Here is a 22,149-nt window from a genome sequence, read left to right on the forward strand (position 1 = left end):
CACACAAAGGTGGCCATCAGGGTGAGGGTGGTATTGGGTGTCTTTTTTTTTCCCCCGTTGCCTAGATCTTTGTATAGCGAGTCCCTTTGGACCTGGTCCATTTTTGAACTCCATATAAACAGGAAGATGGCCCGGGTGACTGCAGCGGCGCAGGTTCTGGGAATAGGCCAGACCTCTGCCACGTACAACAGCAATGACAGTGCCTCACACCTGATGACCAGGTTTTTTCCCGTGATGGAGAGCGACCGTAGCTTCCATCTGCCCAGTTTCTGTCTCACTTTACTGATACGCTCCTTCCAAGACTTGGCGCACGCCCCAGCCCCCCCGAACCAAATACCTAGCACCTTCAGGTGGTCAGTCCTGACGGTGAAGGTGATCGAGGATTGGTCGGCACAGTTCCCGAAGAGCATGGCCTCGCTCTTGCCTCGGTTTACCTTGGCCCCCGAGGCCCGTTCAAATTGGTCACAAATGCACATGAGTCTGTGCACGGACAGCGGATCCGAGCAGAAAACGGCGACGTCATCCATGTACAGGAAGGCCTTAACCTGCAGGCCCCCGCTGCCAGGAATAGTCACCCCTCTCAGGCTCGCATCCTTCCTGATGGACTCGGCAAATGGCTCTATGCAGCACACAAACAAGGCAGGAGAAAGAGGGCAGCCCTGCCTGACTCCAGATCTGACTGGGAACTATCTGATTCCCACCCATTGATTGAGACTGCACTGACGATGTTGGTGTAGAGCAGTCTGATCCAATTGCAGATTCCCTCCCCAAAGCCCATTTTGGAGAGAACATCTCTCATATACCTGTGTGTTATCCTGTCAAAGGCTTTCTCCTGGTCCAGGCTGATCAGGCAGGCGTCCAACCCCCTGTCCTGCACGTAGGCGATCATATCCCTGAGGAGTGCGAGACTCTCAGCAATCTTCCTGCCCAGTACAGCATAGGCTTGGTCAGGGTGAATCACCGACTCCAGACCAGACCTGACCCGGTTGGCGATTACCTTTGACAGGATTTTGTAATCCGCATTCAACAGTGTGATTGGTCTCCAATTTTTTAGTTCCTCCTTCTCCCCCTTCCCCTTATAGATGAGGGTGATGATGCCTTTCCTCATGGATTCACTCATGGTACCTGCCCGAAGCATACTGACATACACCTCCAGCAGGTCCTGGCCAATCAAGACCCACAGAGCGGAATAGAGTTCGACCGGTAAGCCGTCGCTTCCGGGCGTTTTATTCATTTCAAAGGACTCGAGGGCCTTGGTCAGCTCGTCCAGAGATAGCGGCTGGTCCAGCCTCTCGCGTGTTCTGTCGTCTAAGATCTCCGTGATAGAGGACAGGAAAGACTGGGAGGCCGTGCTGTCGGTCGGCTTCGCGTCATACAGACTGGCATAGAAGGATTTACTGATCCTCATGACATCAGCCTGAGATGACGTTATCGAGCCATCTTCTTCCTTCAGGATGCTGAGCACAGAGCTCTCTTTGTGCACTTTCTGGAAGAAGACACATGAGCACGTCTCGTCCTGCTCCACTGAGCGGACCCCGAGGCAAAGAGTGAGGCTTGCTGGCCCTTCACCTCATTGAGGTCCTCTGTGACATTGACCCCCATCGTCTGCAGCAGGAGCAGGTTCTGCATACTTTCCTGGAGCTCCCGCCTTTCTCTCGCCTCCTGAACACCTTTGAGGATGAAGAACCTCTTGACGTTCCCTTTTACTGTTTCCCACCAGTCCACTGGGTCTCAGAGGGGCTTCACGGTTCTCCAACCTGCGTAGTCCCTCTTGAACTCCTCAATGTTTCCCGGGGTCAACAGCTTAGTGTTCAGCTTCCACGTTCCCTTACCCGCCCGATGCTCGTCCTGTAGGTGACAGTCTGCCAGCAGGAGGCAGTGGTCAGAGAAGAATACCGGCTTGACGTTGGTGGATCTGACCGAGAGCGTTCGGGACACAAACAGGTAATCTATGCTTGAGCGGATAGACCCGTCTGCCCATGACCAGGTGTATCTACGCTGTGCTCCATCTGCAGGGGTGCTGAAGATGTCGTGCAGCTTGGCATCTTTTACCGTGTTCATCAGGGCTCTGGACGTGGCGTCTAGTTTATTGTCCCCACCCCCACCCAACGCCGGATCGTCCATCTGCATCAATGATACAGATGAAGTCTCCGGCCAGAATGACCGGCCTGGACGTAGCCAGCAACAGTGGAAGCTGCTGCAGGACGGCCAACCGTTCACTCTTACCCACTGGGGCGTACACATTAATCAGCCTCAGGGGAGCATTCCTGTACATAATGTCGGTGACGAGGAGGTGCCCGTCCACCACTTCCTTAACCTCCGGAGATAGTGAAGTTGCTTCCTCACAACAGGATACCCAGGCCGGAGGCACGGCTATCGTTGCCCCCTGACCAAACTGACGGCCCATGGGCCCACAAGCTCAACCATCTCCTGTAGCTGCTGAGGTGTGGTATCCCACACTCCTGCAGAAACAGGAGGTCGGCTTTAATGCTGGCCAGGAAGGCCGTCGTAGAGACACATTGCGTAGCCGATTTGATGCTACGCACATTGATGCTGGCAAGTTGAAGTGGTTGGCCACAGGACAGTGGGTATGTTTGGTGCGTCTGTCCCAGAGATGTTGTCTGAAACATTTCACAAGTTGGTGTCCTGCCTCCCTAATGTAGAGGTGACTGCATCAAGAGCAACAAACACACTTTGACTTTAAAAATGACAAAACACCAGGTTATAGTCCAACAGGTTTATTGGGAAACACTAGCTTTTGGAGCGCTGCTCCTTCGTCAGGCTTTTGCCCTTCATCTGCAGTCATCTTCAGTCCTCGCTTTTGCCTAAATTGCACCTGTGCTGACAAAATACAAGGGATGCTGTATAAATCTAAAACATCATAGAGAGCAGTGAAAATATTTAATGATTTAACAGCATTAGGAAGAAAAAGAGAATCAGAGAATGGTAACAGCAAAGAGAGACTCTTTATGCTGTTATGTCTGTGCTGGCTCCACACTCCACACTCTATAGTTCTGCAATGTTTGTCCCATTGTTTTCTCTCTTCCTGAAATATAATCAATTTTTGACTGTCAAGGTGATGTTAATAGATTAGTACCCACGAACTCTCAAAATGAGTGCCAACATGCATTTGCCTTCCTCATTGCTTGCATGCTAGCTTTTGGTACGTTATGACGAAGGACACAAGGGTTCTTTGAACGCCCATACTTCCCAATCTCTTACATTTAAGAAATTTTTGTCTTTGTTTTTTTCTACCAAAGTGGATAACTTGATATTTAATCATACAATGTTCTAGCTGCTACATCCTATTCACTTGGCTTCTCAAAATACTTTGAAGCTTCCTTGTATCTCCCTTAATGCTACTACATTCCGAAACAGTTTTGTAATCAGCATATTTGGAAATCTTACAGTCATTCCTCATAGAGCCAAATCACTTATCTATGGCTGAATTTTCTGATGATTGACAATCTCATACAGATTACCATTCTTGTCTTTTTTTATGAAATAAGGGAGTTGTTGCATTTCTGTCTGGAATTTCCTTTCAGAGTTCCCACAGAAAGCTGGACTCATACTTCCATTCTGACAGTTCTTTTGTAATTCTGAACTGTCAGAAGAAAGCAAACCATGACCCTTTTTCACAATATTCAGCTGCCATTTCCTGAAAATAAAGGGCCCTGACAGCCATTTTGACAGTTGCCATGAAACCTTACACAAGGTAAGTATAGGGTGTAGATTGGAGAATTGGGTTCCAGTGAAGTATGATGCCAGCTGGGAGTGGCATCAGCTAGAGGTGGGAGACTGCTATGGGTGGAATGCCAAATAAGTGTAGCAAAGTAGGGATAAATGTGTCTTTTTCAGGAAGGCAAGCTGCAACTAATGCAGTACCACACAGATCAGAACTGGGGCCTCAACAGTTTACAGTCCATCTTATTGTTTTGGATGTATGGTGGTTACATTTTCAAATGACACTAAGATGGGTAATGATTAAGAGGAGATAGAGAACCCTGCAAAAGGATATGGACTGAGTAGGGAAAAAAATTGACAGAGTTTAATGTAGGAAAATATGAACTTGTCAACTTTGACCAGAGAATAGAAAACAGTATGCTGTTTAAAGGGAGGAGATTGCAGAACTGTGCAATCCGGAGTGATTTGTGTATCCTGGCGCACACATCTCAAAAAGTTAGTTTTCAGGTCTAGCACATGATTAGAAAGACAAGGGCAATTTTGGTGCTTATAACACGGGGTATGGAATATAAGGTAGCAAACTTTTATTGCAGCTTTATTGAGCTTTTGTGAGATCAAATCTGGAAATACTATGTACAGTTTTGGTCTCTCAGTTCGAAAAATGATATGATTGCATTAGAAGGAATCAAAGAAAGTTGATTTGATTCCTTCCTTGGATGAAGTACTTACCTTATGAGAAAAGGTTAAGCAGGTTGCCCCTTTATCTGATGGAGTTTAGACGAATGAGAAAGAAGAATCGAAAATATAAGGTCCTGAGGAGGCGTAACAGAGTGGATTCTAAAAGGACGATTCACCTTGTAGAAGAGGCTAGAATTAAGGATGCAGTTTTAGAAAAAGAGGTTTCATTTTTAAGGTGGAGATGAAGAGGATATTTTTCTCTGTAAGCATTATTAGTCTATGATAGTCTCTTGCCCTGAAAACTCTGGAGGCTGATTCATTTAAAAATTGACTTCAGGGGAGTCTATGTTTATAGGGGAATACAGGAAAGCGGAGTTCTGTCCATCTGTCTGTAGTCTCTAGTCTAAAGGTTAACTTGCAGGTTGAGTCCGTGATTAAGAAAGCAAATATAATGTCATTTATCTCAAGAGGGTTGGAATATAAAAGCAACGACATGCTCCTGAGACTTTATAAAACTCTAGTTAGGCCCCATTTGGAATACTGTATCCAATTTAGGTCCACACTTCAGGAAGGACGTAATATCACTAGAGCGTGTCTCGTGGAGATTCATACGGATGATCTCTGGAAAGGTGAGCCTAACATACAATGAACGGCTGAGGATCCTGGGATTGTATTCATTAGAGTTTAGAAGGTTAGGGGAGACCTAATAGAAACTTACAAGATACTGCATGGCTTAGAACGGGTGGAAGCAGGGAAGTTGTTTCCGTTAGACGGGGAGACTAGGATCTATGGGCACAGCCTTAGAATTAGAGGGGGTCAATTTAGAATGGAAATGAGGAGACATTTCTTCAGGCAGAGAGTGGTGGAGTGTGGAATTCATTGCCACAGAGCGCAGTGGAGACCAGGACATTAAATGTCTTCGAGGCAAAGATTGATAATTCCTTGCGAGATCAAGAATTTAAGGGCTATGGGGAGAATGTGGGTAAGTGGAGTTGAAATGCCCATCAGCCATGTTTAAATGGCAGAGTGGAGTCAATGGGTTGAATGGCCTTGCTTTCACTCCGAAGTCTCATGGTCCCTTTAGGATTACAGATCTCTGAAATCTCTGTGCAAATATTGGGAACTTGAGCATTCCCAATTTTAATCACTCTGGGTTGGTGGTTGAGTTTTCAAGTTTGGAACTTGTTCTTTCAATTTCTTCACCTCTCTACTATTTTGCCTCCTTTAATATGCTCCTTAATGCAAGGTTTGTGAAAGTTTGTAGATCAGGTTGAGGTTTAGGGTGTAGGTTTGCTCGCTGAGCTGTAGGTTTGATATCCAGACGTTTCATTACCTGGCTAGGTAACATCATCAGTGGCGACCTCCAAGTGAAGCGAAGCTGTTGTCTCCTGCTTTCTATTTATATCTTTCTCCTGGATGGGGTTTCTGGGGTTAGTGGTGATGTCATTTCCCGTTCATTTTCTGAGGGCTTGATAGATGGCATCTGGATCTGTGTGCTTGTTTACGGCATTGGAGTGCCAGGCCTCTAGGAATTTTCTGGCATGTCTTTGCTTAGCCTGTCCCAGGATAGGTGTGTTGTCCCAGTCGAAATGGTGTTTTTTTTCATCCTTGTGTAGGGCTATGAGGAAGAGGGCGTCGTGTCTTTTTGTGGCTAGCTGGTGTTCATGTATCCTGGTGGCTAACATTCTTCCCGTTTGTCCTACGTAGTGTTTGTGGCAGTCCTTGCATAGAATTTTATAGATGACGTTGGTTTTGTCCATGGGTTGTACAAACAAAAACTAACAAACTTAAAAGACCCAGTGGCAATTAACATTCGGACCACACAAGTGCCAGGCGATGACACTCTCCAGTAAGAGAATCTAACGATAGCCTCTTAACATTCAATGGATTCATCATCACTGAATATCCAACTTTCAGTATCCTGGGTATTACAACTCAACTGGATCAGAAACTTAACTGGACTAGTCATGTAGCCAATATATTTATATAAATATATTGGCTACAAGTGCAGATCAGAAGCTTGGAATGCTGACTCCCCAAAGCCTGTCCACCATCTACAAAGCATATGTCAGGAGTATGATGGAATGCTCCTCACATATCTGGATGAGTGTAGATCCAACAACACTCCAGCAAGGAATAAATATTGACCAGCATACCAGGAGAAGCGAGTAGCGCAGTGGGATTTTTTTAATACTCAATATAGAATAGACTGAACAGAAGGGATTTGGCTTTGACCTTTATTTGAAAAATGGTACCTCCATCAGTGCAGAGATTACACTTCTGGGCCTGACTAGATTATGTGCTCAAGTCTTGGAATTTAATTAAATGACCTCTGACTGAAAGGGAAAATCCAAAGTTCATATCTTGAAAAGCAGTACAAAGAAACAGTATTCTTTGATGACTGCGTAATCTCCACTTTCAAAATATTTCCATTATCTACAAGATCCAGAACTGGAGTGTGACAGAATACCTACTCACATGAATGGGTGAAGCTAAAATAATATTTAAGAGTATAGGAGTCAGGACGTCATGTTGCGGCTGTACAGCACATTAGTTAGGCCACTTTTGAAATATCATATGCGATTCTGGTTTCCCTTCTATAGGAAGTTGTGAAATTTGAAAGGGTTCTGAAAAGATTTTATTGGATGTTGCCAAAGTTAGAGGACTTGAACGAGAGGGCGAGGCTGAATAGATTGGGGCTGTTTTCCCAGGAGTGTCTGACACTGAGGGGTGACCTTATAGTGATTCATAAAATCATGAGGGTCATGGATAGGATAAATAAACAAGTCTTTTCCCTGGGGTGGGGGAGTCCAGAAATAGAGGGCAAAGATTTAGGGTGAAAGGGGAAAGATTTAAAAGGGACCTAAGGGGCAACTTTTTCACGCAGACAGTGGTGTGAAAATGGAATGAGCTGCCAGAGGAAGTGGTGGTGGCTGATACAATTACAACATTTAAAAGGCATCAGAACTGGTATATGAATAGGACCAGTTTAAAGGGAAATGGGCCAAGTGCTGGCAAATGGGACTAGATTAATTTTGGTTATCTGGTCGGCATGGACGAGTTGGACTGAAGAGTCTGGTTCTCTATGACATTATAAGTCAGCTCTGTCCAGGACAACAAGCTTGCCTGATTAGTGCTCGTGTTACTGAAATCAATGATAATCCCTCCACTATAGACTCTCCTTGACTGCAGGATGTATAATATATAACGTATCAGATGCAATACAGCAACATTGTGAGTTTACTCGAACGAGACCTCCCTACCCTGCAATCTCTATCACTGGAATGGACAAGTACAACAAAGTTGTGAATATAACATCACTTCTGCTTCAAGTATTAATGCCATCCTGATTTGAACATATGTTTCCTTTCCTTCATTAAATCTCGGTCATTATCTAGATGAACACAATTTATGAACTATCACTATATGGAATGCAGCAATTCAAGTAGGAGATCCAGGTGTCACGTTGTATAGTTAGAGAAACTTGGACTGCTCTTGTGGCCTAAGTTGCATGATGTGAGAGGTCATGGTCAATGTAGTTAATATGCTTGGAGAGCAGAGTGGAATTTTTTTTTACCCCTTTAATTTTGGTGGATATTTTGTTTTCTGGAATGGGTCATGAGATCTAGAAGGCAGGGAATTTCTGGACTTGATATAGAAAGCATCAGTACTGTATGGAAATGTGCTGGTTAATCCTTTCCTGTCTAACATTTGTGTTCATTTTATTAGGGTTAAATTCTGATTTCTTTTTTATTTATTTCAGAAACTGGATTTTTTTTAATTGAAGAACTGGCCACGATTAGACATAAAGTTATTATATTTTGTAAAGTATTACTGCTTTACGCTTAGAAGAAAGGACTGCTAACAGAGAATTCTGTTTGAAAATTATACAAGCGTAAGTATTTTTATTTTACAGGCCTGTGTACATGATTGAGGAACGGAGCTGTTTTGGTATGCTCTATGGTTGTTCAAGGTGTGTGTAACAATTGAGAATGGTAGTGGAAGGACCATGAGGCAGTTCTCAAGTGTTATTGAGATCAGGAAGTAACAATTTGCATTTATATAGCATCTCTGCTGTAGTAATATGAGTACATCCCATTTGGCTCTCATTTCTTATGCTGGGGTTTTCGTGGAGGCATCAGTAAAACCACGAACTGATTTATACTGCAGCAACCTTTTCCAACATTCTTCCTATAAAGATGAAAGTAAGGGGGTACAAATCAACTATAAAATGCCCATCGTGGCTTAAATAAAGTTGGGAAAGCTTCAGAAACTATGCAAGTTATGTGGGCAGGTTGCTCAATTCTACAGGCATTTAGTGAGTATCCAATCCTTCAAATATTGTCAAGGATTAACAGATGAATTTTACAGTCCCTCCAAGCCCCCAGGCAGTGGCATTTAAAGGGGGCTTGTGAAATAAAACATACTTATCGTATTTTTGCCCACTTCCAACCTGTCTCCCAAACTATAGTGAGCACATAATTTGACAGATGGCTGGCCTGCCTCCTGGCCACGTGGACTGCAGTAGGCCAACGGGAAGCTTCATTCTAGTTCCGTCGCAATTTTTCATCTGACTCAGGAAGATGAGGCAAAGGAAGAGTCTAACAGCTTTGACTGTGCAGGCTGGTGTTGGGCAGGTGTTGGAGCTCTCCCCTTGCTGCAGATGCACTGGTCCCCGGGGGGCAAACCACCCTGCAGCTCTGTTTTATCGCTCTGAAAATCATCCTCCAAATAAACAATCTCCATTCCCTTGCTGCGGTCTTCAAAACTCCCTGACTTACCTGAAAGAAGGATTCAAATAAATTTCTTCTTCCTGGAATGCTTCTAGTCTGAAGCATTGCGATTCTTTAGGGAGGAACTTTACTGAGATGTTGAGAGGGTTGCAAGATAAGTATCACTTCAACCCAATTAAATATAAAGGAATGAGAGAAATGCAGTTCAACAGAGTGAAAATGATATTGTTTGGTGGCGTTCTGAATAAGGTATTTGTAGAATATTAATGATGTAGATGACAATCCCAAGATATGTTAGAACAGAAGGCCTAAATTTAAATTAAAGACAATTGAATTAGAACTAAAGTGGGAGATGTTTAAAAAAAATCATTGTGTTGAGTAACAACACCTTAGAGTCACAGAAAAGTACAGCACCTTGACAGAGCCTTTGATCCAACTCATCCATGCTGACCAGATATCTTAACCTAATCTAGTCCCATTTGCCAGCACTTGGCCCATATCCCTCTAAACCCTTCCTATTCATATACCCATCCAGATGCCTTTTAAATGTTGTGATTGTTCCAGTCTCCACCACTTTCTCTGGCAGCTCATTCCATACGTGCACCAAACTCTGCATGAAACAGTTGCCCATTGTCATTTTTATATCTTTCCCCTCTCGCTCTGAACCTATACTCTCACCCCTGGGAAAAAAAACCTTGTCAATGTATCCTATCTATGCCCCTCATGATTTTATAAACATCTATAAGGTTTCCCCTCAGCCTCCGATGTTCCAAGAAAAACAGCCCCTGGCCTATTCAGCCTCTCCCTATAGCTCAAATCCCCCAAACCTGGCATCATCCTTGTAAATTTTTTCTGAACCCTTTCAAGTTTCACAACATCATTCCAATAGGAAGGAGACCAGAATTGCACACAATATTCAAAAAGTGGCTGAAACATTGTTGTCACCATAGTCTGACTAGACCATACGGGCTGCTCTCTCATTAGAGAGTGAAGCGACTGGTGGTGATTTAACCTGAGGCCACCAAACCTCAGGCGTGAGAAAGGTTGAGAAGGCGAGTCCTCAAACTGCTGACAGGAATTGAACCCACGATGTTGGCATCACATTGCTCTGTGAGCCAACAAACCAGCCAACTGAAGTAAACCGATTCCAATGTCCTGTACAGTGGCAACATGACATCCCAACTCCTATATTCAATGCTCTGACCAATAAAGGAAAGCATACTACACACCTCCATCACTCTCCTATCTACTAGCGCCTCTACTTTCAAGGAGCTATGAACCTGCACTCCAAGGTGTCTTTGTTCAGCAGTACTCCCCAGGACCTTACCATTAAGTGTACCTGTCCTGCTCTGATTTGCTTTTCCAAAATGCAGCAGCTCGCATTTATCTAAATTAAACATCATCGCCACTCCTGAGCCCATTGTCCCAACTGATCAAGATCCCATTGTACTGTGAGTTAACCTTCTTTGATGTCCACTACACCTCCACTTTTGGTGTCATCTGCAAACTTACTAAAGAGACCTCCTATGTTAACTGCTGAATCATTTATATAAATGATGAAAAGTAGTGGACCCAGCACTGATCCTTGTGACAGACTCAGCTGGACCCTTTAGCTGACCTTGCATTTATATTGTTTTTAGCCTTGTAAAATGAACTCAGCCATTTGATGTGAATGTTATGAAACATAATTTCTGACTTCAAATATTTTGCTCGGTAGGATAAATGGCTAAAAATATCAACAACATTGTCAAAGCAGTAAAATGGATACAGAGTGAGAGAGTAAAAGTCGGGGAAGCAATTTTTAATGAGCTGAATGGCTGTTCTTGCAACAGATTTTCTTTTTCTTACTTTCTTGCAACAGATATCAAAACTCCTGATTTGAACAGGGGAAGGTGTGAATCAGGTTCCAGCAGTTGCTCCTAAACCAAGGATTAAGTAAGTACTTCAAAAGAATCCAAAACAAACGTTGATACACTGCACTGAAACAAATAACTGCAGATGTTGGAGATCTGAAACAAAAACAGAAATTACTGGAGAAACTCAGCAAGTCTAGCAGCAGCGATGAGAGAAACAAAAGCAATGCTTTAAGTCCAGTGACACTTCTTCCAAACTGAAGAGGAGTCATTAGATTTGAAAAAATGACTCTTGATTTTATTTCAGCTAGCCTGACAGCGTTTATGGAGAGAGAAATCAGAGTTCCAAGTTTTTGAGTGTACTAGATGGCTTTTTAGTGACAATCGACAGTGTTTACATGGTCATTCTAGATTCTGCCATGACAGGATTTGAACCCATGTCCTTAGACTTTTAACCTGGAATCCTAAATCAGAAAGCCTGTTCAACAGGTATTGAGAGATACTGGAGCAAGTAAGTCTCTGATGTTGGCTGACGATGCTACTTGTCTTCAGAGGGGTTGGTGAGGAAGCAAATATTGGAAGTTATGAATCAGTCTCATTTATATAGAGTTGGATGAAATATTGACTTTATAAAATTGATAGTTTATTTGCAATGGAACAAGTTCTTATTGAGAGAATTGATTTTCTTCTGGAAAATGATCTGGCTGATTCAAAAGCATTGGCTTCACCAAGAGTGGTAGAGGCAAATGAGCCTGAAATCTCAACTTCCTGGACTGCTTCCTGATTTTATCCTGACTGGATCACAGGTTCATTATCTGAACAAGAAGGAAAGGTGTCTATGAGACAGGAAGATATAGTAATGTGGAAATTCAGTTACTGGATTTAATTTTGAAAAAATGTAACTACAAAAGATGAAGGCTGAAAAGAAAATGATATGTTTAGTTCATCTTCTTTAATAGAAATGTAAGAAACATATTTATGATTGAAAGTGTGACAAATTGTGACAAAGCAGCCTGGTCAGAAATTCAACAAAAAACAATACCTGAGTGTTAGTATTTGAAGAAAAAGTCTTAATGAGAAAAGTGAGACCACCTCAAATACGAGTCAGTGAGAAATGGTCAGTGGTCAGATGGCAGTTCCTTTTGAGTATTATAGTGAAATTTGGAACACAGAATTATAATTGTGGCTGATGTAGGTATCAGGAAAGTACAAAATAAAACATTAAAGCATTTCTTTTGAGCAGGATTACATTAAGATATAGTCAAATTTTGCCAGACATGCCATAATGCCTTTTTACTGCAAGATGATAAGATGAAGATTGAGTAGCCTATCTACGTTTTATTTCGGGGAAAAAAAAGACTGTGAATATGAACAAAATGATTCAGCTGTTGATAAAGAGACAGAGTCCTGAATTGGATCTACAATATTTTGACCAAAGCATCACCAATAATATGGATGAAACTGAATCTATATGAACCACACTCCTTTGATTTTCTCACATCTTCGAGTAAAGAATTTACAATTGTTTAGATGGAGTTTGATTCTCCAATCATATAGTTTGAAAATTATTCATGTACTTGGGGGAAAGAAAAAGCATTACTACAAATGCTTTATAGAGTGTAGACCAGTAAGAGACTGTGTAATATTTGTAATCCAGGCTTTGTTAAGATGAGGGAAGAAATTACAGCAGCTCTAAGTGAAGGTTTTAATTCCTGTCTGGCCACAAGGATGCTATTGCTGTAAAGGAAGCGTAATGCACTTTTGCCAGACTGATTCCTGGGATATTGGGACTGATGGATGAGGAGAGGTTAAACTGGTTGGGGTTATATTTGTCAGAGGCACAGGTTTATATCCCACATTGGCTGAGGTCATCATGAAGATCCTGTGTTCTCAACATTAGCTCTTGCCTGAAGTGTGGTGACTCTCAAGTTAAACTACCATCAGTCATCTCACTGGAATGAGAGCGCAGCCCTGTGGGACTGGGGTCACATTTCATTTAAATAGGTGTGTGACAGTACCAGAAAGAAACATCTGCTGGTGCAAGCTAAAAGTTGGAGTCCTAAGTGACATAAGCCTACTGAAATATTAGATTCTAAATTCTGGTGTGAATATAATATGTGATGTTCTGTGTACTGTGCGGGGGATGTTTTGGGTACTCTCAATACTTCAACACACTGCCTTGTTCCCTGGCCAACATCTCTGTCTCGGGCTTGCTGCAGTGCTCAAGTGAAGCTCAGCACAAGCTTGAAGTACACTCACTTTCTGTTTGGGAACTCTACAGCCTTCTAAACTGAATATAGAGTTCAACAACTTTAGGGCCTGATCTGTCCCATGTCCTTTCCTCTATATCCATACACCAAGCCTTCTCACATCATCTGCTATTACACACAACCCACTGGTAGTCAATAATCCATATTCATAGCTGTTCACCCTCCCAGCCTGATCATTATCCTTTCCTTTATTTGTCCAACTGTTGAAACATAGGATCCCTACAGTGTGGAAATGGGCCATTTGGCCCAACAAGTCCACATTGATCCTCCAAAGAGTGTCCATCCAGATTTGTTCCTCGATTCTATTACTCTACGTTTCCCCTGACTAATGCACCCAACCTTCACATCCCTGAACACTGGGCAATTTAGCTTGGTCAGTTCACCTAACCTGTACGTCTTTGCACTTTGGAAAGAAACCGGAGCACCCGGAGGAAACCCACACAGAGATGGGGAGAATGTGTAAACTCCAAACAGACTGAGGCTGGAATTGAGTCTGGATCCCTCAGTGCAGTGAGGCAGCAGTGCTAACCACTGAGCCATCGTGTAGCCATTCTTCTCTCTCTGTGCTCTATTTCCACCTATTGTTTACTCCTTTCGCCCTCTCTGCACCCTATCTTCTGCCTAAAAAACAATATTTTCCTTGCTACCATCAGTTCTGAGGAAAGGTCATTGGGCTTGAAATATTAACTCTGATTTCTCTCCACAGGTGCTGAGCTGTTCCAGCAATTTCTGTTTCTTTTTTATTCCTAATTTCCAGCTTCTGCAGTTATTTCCGTTTTTACTTACTATAGAAATGCTGTTTTGTATCTTTTCAATGTATAAAGAACTGGTTTTGCTGTTGTTGGGATTATACTGTTACTGTATCTTTAAAGATCTTTGCATTTGTTTTATAAGTAGATAGTCTGGATTGCCCTATTGTATCTTCCATTTCCTTTATTAATAAATTTCTATTTTAGTGTTAAATCAAAGTCTGCACACTGCATACGTTTCAGCGAGACAGCACGTTGTTAGAAACAAAACAAACAAGAAGATGGCCTATCAAGCCATTTCCTGTCATGAATCTGATTTATCCAGTAGTAACTTCAGCTGGATCATCACAATATTCCATAGTGATTTATCAGTGTTGCATTCCATCCATTTCATTGATGAATGCCTTTTTTTAAAGAATTTCTTGCAATATTTTCATAAGAAAAAGGCCTTATCTGTCACCTGACCAAGAGCGAAGGTTTCTGCCACCAAGACACCATTTATTACTTTCCAGATCTCTTTAGATCCCAAGTTCCACAAGAAAAATCATAAGCTGTCATCCACTTAAGAACGCATCAGAAATTTGCAAAGGACGTGTCACTAAAACATGTTCCTGACATCTTCCAATGATGGAAATTTCAAAGTGTGGTATTTCATCTGAATAATATCTTCCTCCTTGGAAATTTTCATAGGTGTACGTAGTTCTAATACTTTAAAATTGGATTTTGACCTTGTTTGATATCCAGCCAATTCAGCTGTTTAATTAGTCTTTGTAATTTTTGCATTTCAGTTTTGGGAGGTGCGGCATCTTTTTGAGGCCCTCCTTTGACAATGCCCATTCTGCTGGCTTTCCTATCCATTGTGCTTGGAAGTTCAAAAGCCTGACTTCCCATTTTGAATTTTGCTTTAATCCCATTTATTAACAATTTTTCAAATGTGTTATGCCCACTCCACAAAAATAATCTACTTGCTTCATAAAGATGCCTGAAAGCTGCCCCTAATGCACCAGGAAAAGATGACAGTGTCTAATTTTAACTGAAGACAACACAATTTTAATAAGACTGACTGACCTGATTTATTGTCATGTGTACCAAAGTACAGTGAAAAGCTTTGTTTACAGCAGTACAGGCAGATCATAGTAAGTAAGGATGTACATATTAGAAAGATTTAGACATATGGGTGACATTGCACCGGGTTAGGAGAAATGAGGATTGCAGATGCTGGAGAATCAACAGTTGGAAAGTGTGTCACCGAAAAAGCACAGCAGGTCAGGTAGCATTTGAGGAGCAGGAGAGTCAACATTTTGGCCATAAGCACTTCATCAGGAATGCACTAGGCGAGAGCAATGTTAGCGTGGTCAGCATTATTTGAGGCTACAGAGTCCATTCATCAGTCTAATAACGGCCGGGAAGAAGCTGTTCATGAACCTCTGGTGCGTGTGTGCAGGCTTCTATATCCTCTGCCTGACAGAAGAGGTTGTAGGAGATCATCACTGGGGTGTGATAGGTCCTTGATGATGTTGGTAGCCTTTTTGCGGCAGCCAGCCGTGTAAATGGAGTCCATGGTTAGAAAGTTGGCTTCCGTGACGACCTGGGCTGTGCATACAACTTTCTACAGTTTGTTCCAGTCCTGGGCAGAACAATTGCCATATTAGGCTGTTATACACCCAGACAGTGTGCTTTCCATGGGTGCATCTGTAGAAGTTGGTAAGGGCCCTTTATAAGCATGCCAAATTTCCTGAGCTGCCTGAGGAAGAAGAGGCATTGTTAGACCAGGAAGATGGATCTTCCTGAAAAGCACGAAACTCTAGATGCATCATAGAGGTCATATTCACACTCACTTAGTTTCCAAAGTATCCCTACTGCATTTGGTGTCTATTTGTTTCAAGATCAAAAAAATCACTTGCCACTATGGCTGATCTCCCTTGCAGAAATATAGCTTTAATTTTTAGCATTTATTGCTTTAAAAAACCTTCCAAACTTTCCTTTCCTGTCGTCAATGAATCTATTCATATTTTGATCCACCAATGTTTCCTTCAAAATCTTGTGCTACTCACCTTGTTTTGGTCTTATTGGTCCCATTAAGGGCAGATTTTCTGTGCATATCCACCTATATGATAGGGCTAATTATACTCAAACCGATCCTCTGTGTACTGAAGTCAAGCCCCACTATTCCTGCAACAGTCACAAAAGTTAAAGATTTTAAAAGGTATGCAACATTTTTCAATTTATTGTCTTCTTGACTCAGGTTGACAGAAAGCATGGACCAGGTTTCTGTATCTAACAGGAATGACTATTCCTAAGAATTAGTAGTTATACAGTTGTACAGCAGGGAAACAGGCCTTTCCCTCCAACTTGTCCATGCTGACTCGATAACCTAAATTGTTTCAGTCCTGTTTGCCAGCGTTTGGCCAATGTCCCTCTTAAACCCTTCCTTTTCATGTTCTCATCCAGATGCCTTTTTATATATTGTAATTGTACTAGCCTCCAGGACTTCCTCTGACAGCTCATTCCATATAGGCAGTATCCTCTGCATGAAAAAGTTGCCCCTTAGGTCCTTTTTAAATCCTTCCTTTCTCACCTTAAACTTACACCCTCTAGCTTTGGACTCCCCTACCCTGGGAGTCACCCTATCCATGCCCCTCATGATTTTATAAACCTGTATAAGGTCACCCCTCAGCCTCTGATGCTCCAGGGGAAATAGCCCCAGTCACTCCCTTTTAATACAAACCTTCCAATCCACATTCAAGGAACAATGAGTCTGCTGGCCAGGGTCTCTTTGTTCAGCAACATTTCCCCAGGACCCTACTATAATTCCTGTATAATTCCTGTCCTGATTTGTCTTCCCAAAATGATCACTTGTCTGAATCTTGTTCTCAGCCCCAAACTGTTCAGCTACCCAAGAACCAATCACATTTCCTTTAGGTAAGCAGAAGGCCTTTGTTATCAATAACTGGGCACCAGTCCACAAATTAATCAGCTTCTTATTGCCAGCTATCTAAATACAATCCCTTGGCACCAGTTTGTCTGTGACCACATTTTCTCTTGCCTTCTCTCTCTTTCCAGATTGCTCCTATTTAACCTCCCCCTCCCTATTATTAGGATTTATTTGTATGGTGGTGATCTCTTTCCAAGAGGATGTTTGTGCCCAGACTCACTGTTTCAGCTTATTGCATTCACTTGCCTTCTATCTTTGTACTTCATGTTTCCAATCCATGGGCCTTACCTCCTGACCCTCATCCTACATATTCCTCTAGCTTTTGTATTTTCCAGTGGCCTGCTCTGTTCTATTTATAGTTGCATTTCTCCATTGGCTAGCCCCTTCTGGTAAATATTTGACTTTAGTATTCACTTTTGACAGTTGTCCTTTGGAACCAATGGCCTCATACTGACCATTGGATCTGATCAGTCCATCATCAGACAAACTACCAATTGCAGTGATTTGATCTTCATAACTCTGCAATGTTTCCATGCTCCACATTATTTCCCATAATTCCTTCAGAATCTGCACTAGTCTCTAGCTGATTAGAAAGTCTGCCTTTTGCAAAAGATTTCAAAGACCACAATGAATTCCTAATACTACTTTCACATCTCATTTGGACTATAAGATGCAGGAACATAATTAGGGTATTCAGCCCATCAAGTCTGTTTCACCATTTGATCGTGACTGGTTTACCAACTCCAATGTCCTGCCTTCTCCCTGCATCCCTGGATTCCCTTACTAAGCAACAACCCAACTATCTCTGTCTTAAATGCATTCAATGACTTAGCATCCACAGCCCTCTGTGGCAAAGATTTCCATAGCTTCACCATCCCCTGGGCAGAAGAAATCCCTCCTCATCTCAGTTCTGAAGAGCCGTTTCTTCACACTGAGGCTGTGCCTTGGGGTCCTCGCCCCTCCTACTAGTGGAAACATTTTCTCCACCTCCACTCTACTCCGACCTCCCAGTATTCTGTAAGTTTTAATCGGAAGCCCCTCAGCCTTCTATACGCCATCTTGTACAGAACCAGTGTCCTCACGAGCTCCTTTTATGACAAGCCCTTCGTCCCTGAGATCATCCTCATAAACTTCCTCTGGACCCTTCTAATGCCAGCACGTCCTCCTTTCGATACTAGACCAAAAACCACTCTATTCCACATGCAGTCTGACCAGAGCCTTATACAGCCTCAGCAGTATATTTCTGCTTTTGTACTCTAGCCCTCTTGAAATGAATGCTAACATTGCATTTGCCTTTCTTCCTTCTTTAACCTGCCAACTGAACTTGCGTGTTAAGACCATCTTTAAGATCATCCTGAATTACGATTCCTCAGTCCCTTTGTGTCTCAGATTTCCAAAGGCTTTCCCTATTTAGAAAATAGTCTAAGCTTTCTTCCCATGAAAGTACACAAACTCGCACTTTCCTACGTTGTATTCCATCTGCCACGTCGTTACCTACTCTGCTAGTCTGTCCACACTCTTTTGCATCCACCCCACCTCCTCAACACTACCTGTCCCTCCATCTATCTTTGTCACCTGCAAGGCTAGCCGTAATGCCATCAGTTCTTTCATCTCGATCATTAATGTATAATATGAAAAGTTATGGTCCCAACATGACCCCTACAGAACTCCACTTGTCACTGGTTGTCATCGTGGAAAAAAAACCCTTTATCACTACTATCTGCCTTCTGCCAGTCAACCAATGCTCTATCATTGCCAGTATCTTGCCCCTAATATCACGTTAATTTATTTAGCAACCTCCTGTACATTACCTTGTCAAAGGCCCTCTGGAAATCCAAATATATCCTGTCCCCTAGCTTCCTTTGTCTAATGTGCTGATTACCTCCTGAAGGAATTCTAACAGATCTGTCAGGCGTGACCTTCCCTTGACTCAGCCCTATGTTACAATGCACTTCCAAGTACTACGCATTCTCATCGTTAATATTAGACTTCAATATCCTACCAACAGCTGAGGTCAGGCTAACCTGCCTGTGGTTTCCTGTCTTCTGCCGCCCTCCTTTCTTAGAGACAAAAAAAAACTGCAAATGTTGAAATCCAAAGTAGACAGACAGGAAGCTGTAAGACACAGCAAGACAGGCAGCATCAGGAGGTATGGAAGTCGATGTTTCAGGCGTGACCCTTCTTCAGGACTGGGGGTGGATGTGGGGGCAGCTGCAGGTGAAGAGGGAGGCAGGGGCAGGGTGGTGTAGTGGGGATAGGTGAAGACAGATAGAGGGTACAACCTGGTTGGTCAATGGGAGGAATGAATCTGGTTGGTGACAAGGAGTATTGGCAGGAAGGGGGAGGAGCTGGGAAGGGAGTCGAGGGATGGGTGGGAGATTATTTGAGATTGGAGAATTCAATGTTGGGTCCTCCGGGCTGTCGAGGCCCAGGTGGAAGATAAGGTGTTGTTTCTCTAATCGGCACTGTGGTTTGTTTTAGCAATTGAGGAAGCCAAGGATGGTCATGTCGGAAAGGGAGTGGTTGGATGAATTGAAATGGGCCGTAACTGGAAGGTCCAGTCAGCTCCTGTGGACCCAACTATGATGCTCGGTGGGCCATTTACGTTCGGTCTCCCTGATGTAGAGAAGACCACATTGGGAACACCTGATGCAGTAAACTAGGTTGGAAGACAGGCAGGTGAACTTCTGTCTCTCCTGGAAGGAGCGTTTGGGGTCCTGGATAGAGGTGACGGGGAGGTGCATGGGCAAGTTGTGCATTTTTTCTGCTTGCAGAGTAAGGTACCTGGGGGTTTGGTGGCATGGGTGGCATGAACCAAGGACTATTGGAGGGAACAGTCCTTGTAGAAATCAGAGAGGGATGGGGAGAGGAAGATGTTCTTGGTAGTGGGGTCTGTTTGGAGTTGTCAGAAGTATTTGAGGATGATGCGTTGAATGCTGAGACAGGTGGTGTAGTAGGTGAGGGCAAGGGGGACTTTGTCATGTGGCTGTAATATTGAGTTTGTTTCATCACGTGGTCACACATGGCTGTAGTATTGAGCCCTCCGCCACATCACCTTCATTCCCCGTACCACTGCTCTAATCCCCCCGCCCAATGCAATAAGGACCCTCCACAGTACCACCTCCATTCCCTGTTCCACCACACTTAAATACTCCCCTTCCCCCCCGCCCCCAAACCCTAATGCAGGGTCTCTTGATGTTTTGGTATGATGCCGGTGTCTTCCACTGTAAAAAGCTTCCGAAGCTTCATCTGGAGGCTCACCGAAGATGTTACCTTGTATCGTGACAAAACATCTGAAAATGTACCTTCCAGCTCTGCGAGCAAACGTACATCCAGAAAGTAATGTGACTTTGAATTCAATAAGACATCTGGAATTAAAAATCTAATGATGACTACGAATCCATTGTCGATTGCCAGAAAAGCCCATCTGGTTCACTAATGTCCTTTAGGGAGGGAAACTACCATCCTTACCTGGTCTGGCCTACATGTGACTCCAGACCCATAGCAATGTGGTTGATACTTAACTGTCCTCTGCACAATTAGGGATGGCAATAAATGCTGCCTAGCCAGTGACTTTCTCATCCTGTGAACGAATGAAGGAAAAATAAAGAAGTACTTATTTAGTTCTTCTATCATTTCTTTTTTCCCATTACTACTTCTCCAGCTTCATTTTCCAGGGGTCCAATGTCCACTCTTGCCTCCCTCTTACCTTGTAGATATCTAAAAAAAACTTGCAATCTTCTTTTATCTTATTAGCTAGCTTATTCTTCTCTTTTATCTTCTCCCCTTTTCTTAGTTCTCCCCTGCTCATTTTTAAAAGTTTCCCATTCCTTCACCACATTGAATGCCTTTCCTTTTCCTTTTGTGCTGTCCCTGATTTCCCTTATTAGCTATGGTTGCCTCATCCTCCTTAGTATGTTTTGTCTTTCTTAGAATGAATTTCTGCTGTGGCTTCCAAATTAACCCCATTTCTTTTCTGGAGATCCTCTGCCAAGCTGGTGTTTTTTTTCCCCCCAGTCCACCTGCAATTTGAAGTCCCCCATGCTTAATGTATGAGTGCCTTTCTGACAAGCCTTTTCTATATCCTGAATTATTTTCTGTCCCACATCCTAACTACTACCAGGAGGCATGTACACAATTCCCACTAGGGTCTTTTCCTTTGCAATCGCTCAAATCAACCCACGCAGACTTTATACCTTCAAACTCTATCACTTCTTGGGATCGATTTAATTTCATTCCTTCTTAACAAGGCAATCCTGACCCCCTACCCATTTGCCTGTCCTTTCCATAGGATGTGTATCCTTGGATATTTAGTTCCAAGCCTTGATCCTCTTGCAATTGTGGTCATCACAGAGACACAACATTGTACCTGTCAATTTTGATCTGTGCTACGAGTTCATTTATCTTGTTTCATATTCTGCATGCATGTACTTACAAACGCTCAGTACTGCATTTACTCTCTTACCCCCCCCCGCCCCCGCCCCCGCCCCCGTCTTGTTGTTCCCTCGTCTGTTATGCCTGAAGTTAGTTTACTGACCTTTAACATACTCCCTTCCTATTACTTGATCTGGAAGCTTTAATAAACTTTTGCTGAACTCCCTCAGCACCCCTCATAGCTTTTCCATAATTTTTCGCTCGCTATCTCGCTCTGTCTGTCCTTAAATATCCTTAAATATTTGCCACTGCTTGCTTACTGTCATTCATGCTAAATTATCCACCTGGTTCTCTTTAGCTAACTATCCTCATTGATCGTCATGCCCTTTATTTAAATTAAACACAGTTGTTTTAGATCCAGATTTTTTGTTCTCAAATTGAATATAAAATCCATCATGTAACGATCACAAATTCCTTGGGGATCTTTTACTCTAAAGCTATTTAAGACATCAGGTTTTCAAATTCCAATAAATATTTTGCTTCTTTCTTCCTTTGAGTGAAAACAAATGTATGAAGACCACATATTATTTGTCTTTTGTAAAGAAATAACCCAGATCCACATTGTAACCTCATTCTCACTCATCAAACAGCTAATTTTCAGGAAACAAAGATGGATAATCGTACTGTGAAACATTACATTTTTACTCAATCATCTTTTGCTACTAACATTATACACTAGAAGATAACTATTTAAACAAAGTCCAAGTCCACACTTTTTAGAGAGAAGTTTATTTCAGTTAAATATGCTCCATAAAAACCACACCCCACTGATTGCAAACACCTCATATCTACGCACCAAATCTTATCCAATTA

General features: G+C 42.7%; 1 protein-coding gene across 7 annotated transcripts in view; it reads left to right on the forward strand.

Moving 5' to 3' along the window:
- Nucleotides 1-22,149, forward strand: part of LOC132833767 (tumor necrosis factor receptor superfamily member 14-like) — a 110,070-nt gene that overhangs the window by 51,287 nt on the left and 36,634 nt on the right. For 6 of the 7 annotated variants that reach the window (XM_060852303.1, XM_060852307.1, XM_060852306.1 and 3 more), the window contains 2 exons: nucleotides 8,126-8,257; nucleotides 10,957-11,030. The gene's annotated coding sequence lies outside the window, so the exon portion shown is untranslated. Of the gene's footprint in view, nucleotides 1-8,125; nucleotides 8,258-10,956; nucleotides 11,031-19,383; nucleotides 19,578-22,149 lie in introns of all 7 variants that reach the window. The other variant, XM_060852302.1, reaches the window with a different exon arrangement.

This window comes from Hemiscyllium ocellatum, chromosome 37 (genome assembly GCF_020745735.1).
Source record: "Hemiscyllium ocellatum isolate sHemOce1 chromosome 37, sHemOce1.pat.X.cur, whole genome shotgun sequence".
NCBI classification, from domain to species: Eukaryota; Metazoa; Chordata; class Chondrichthyes; order Orectolobiformes; family Hemiscylliidae; genus Hemiscyllium; species Hemiscyllium ocellatum.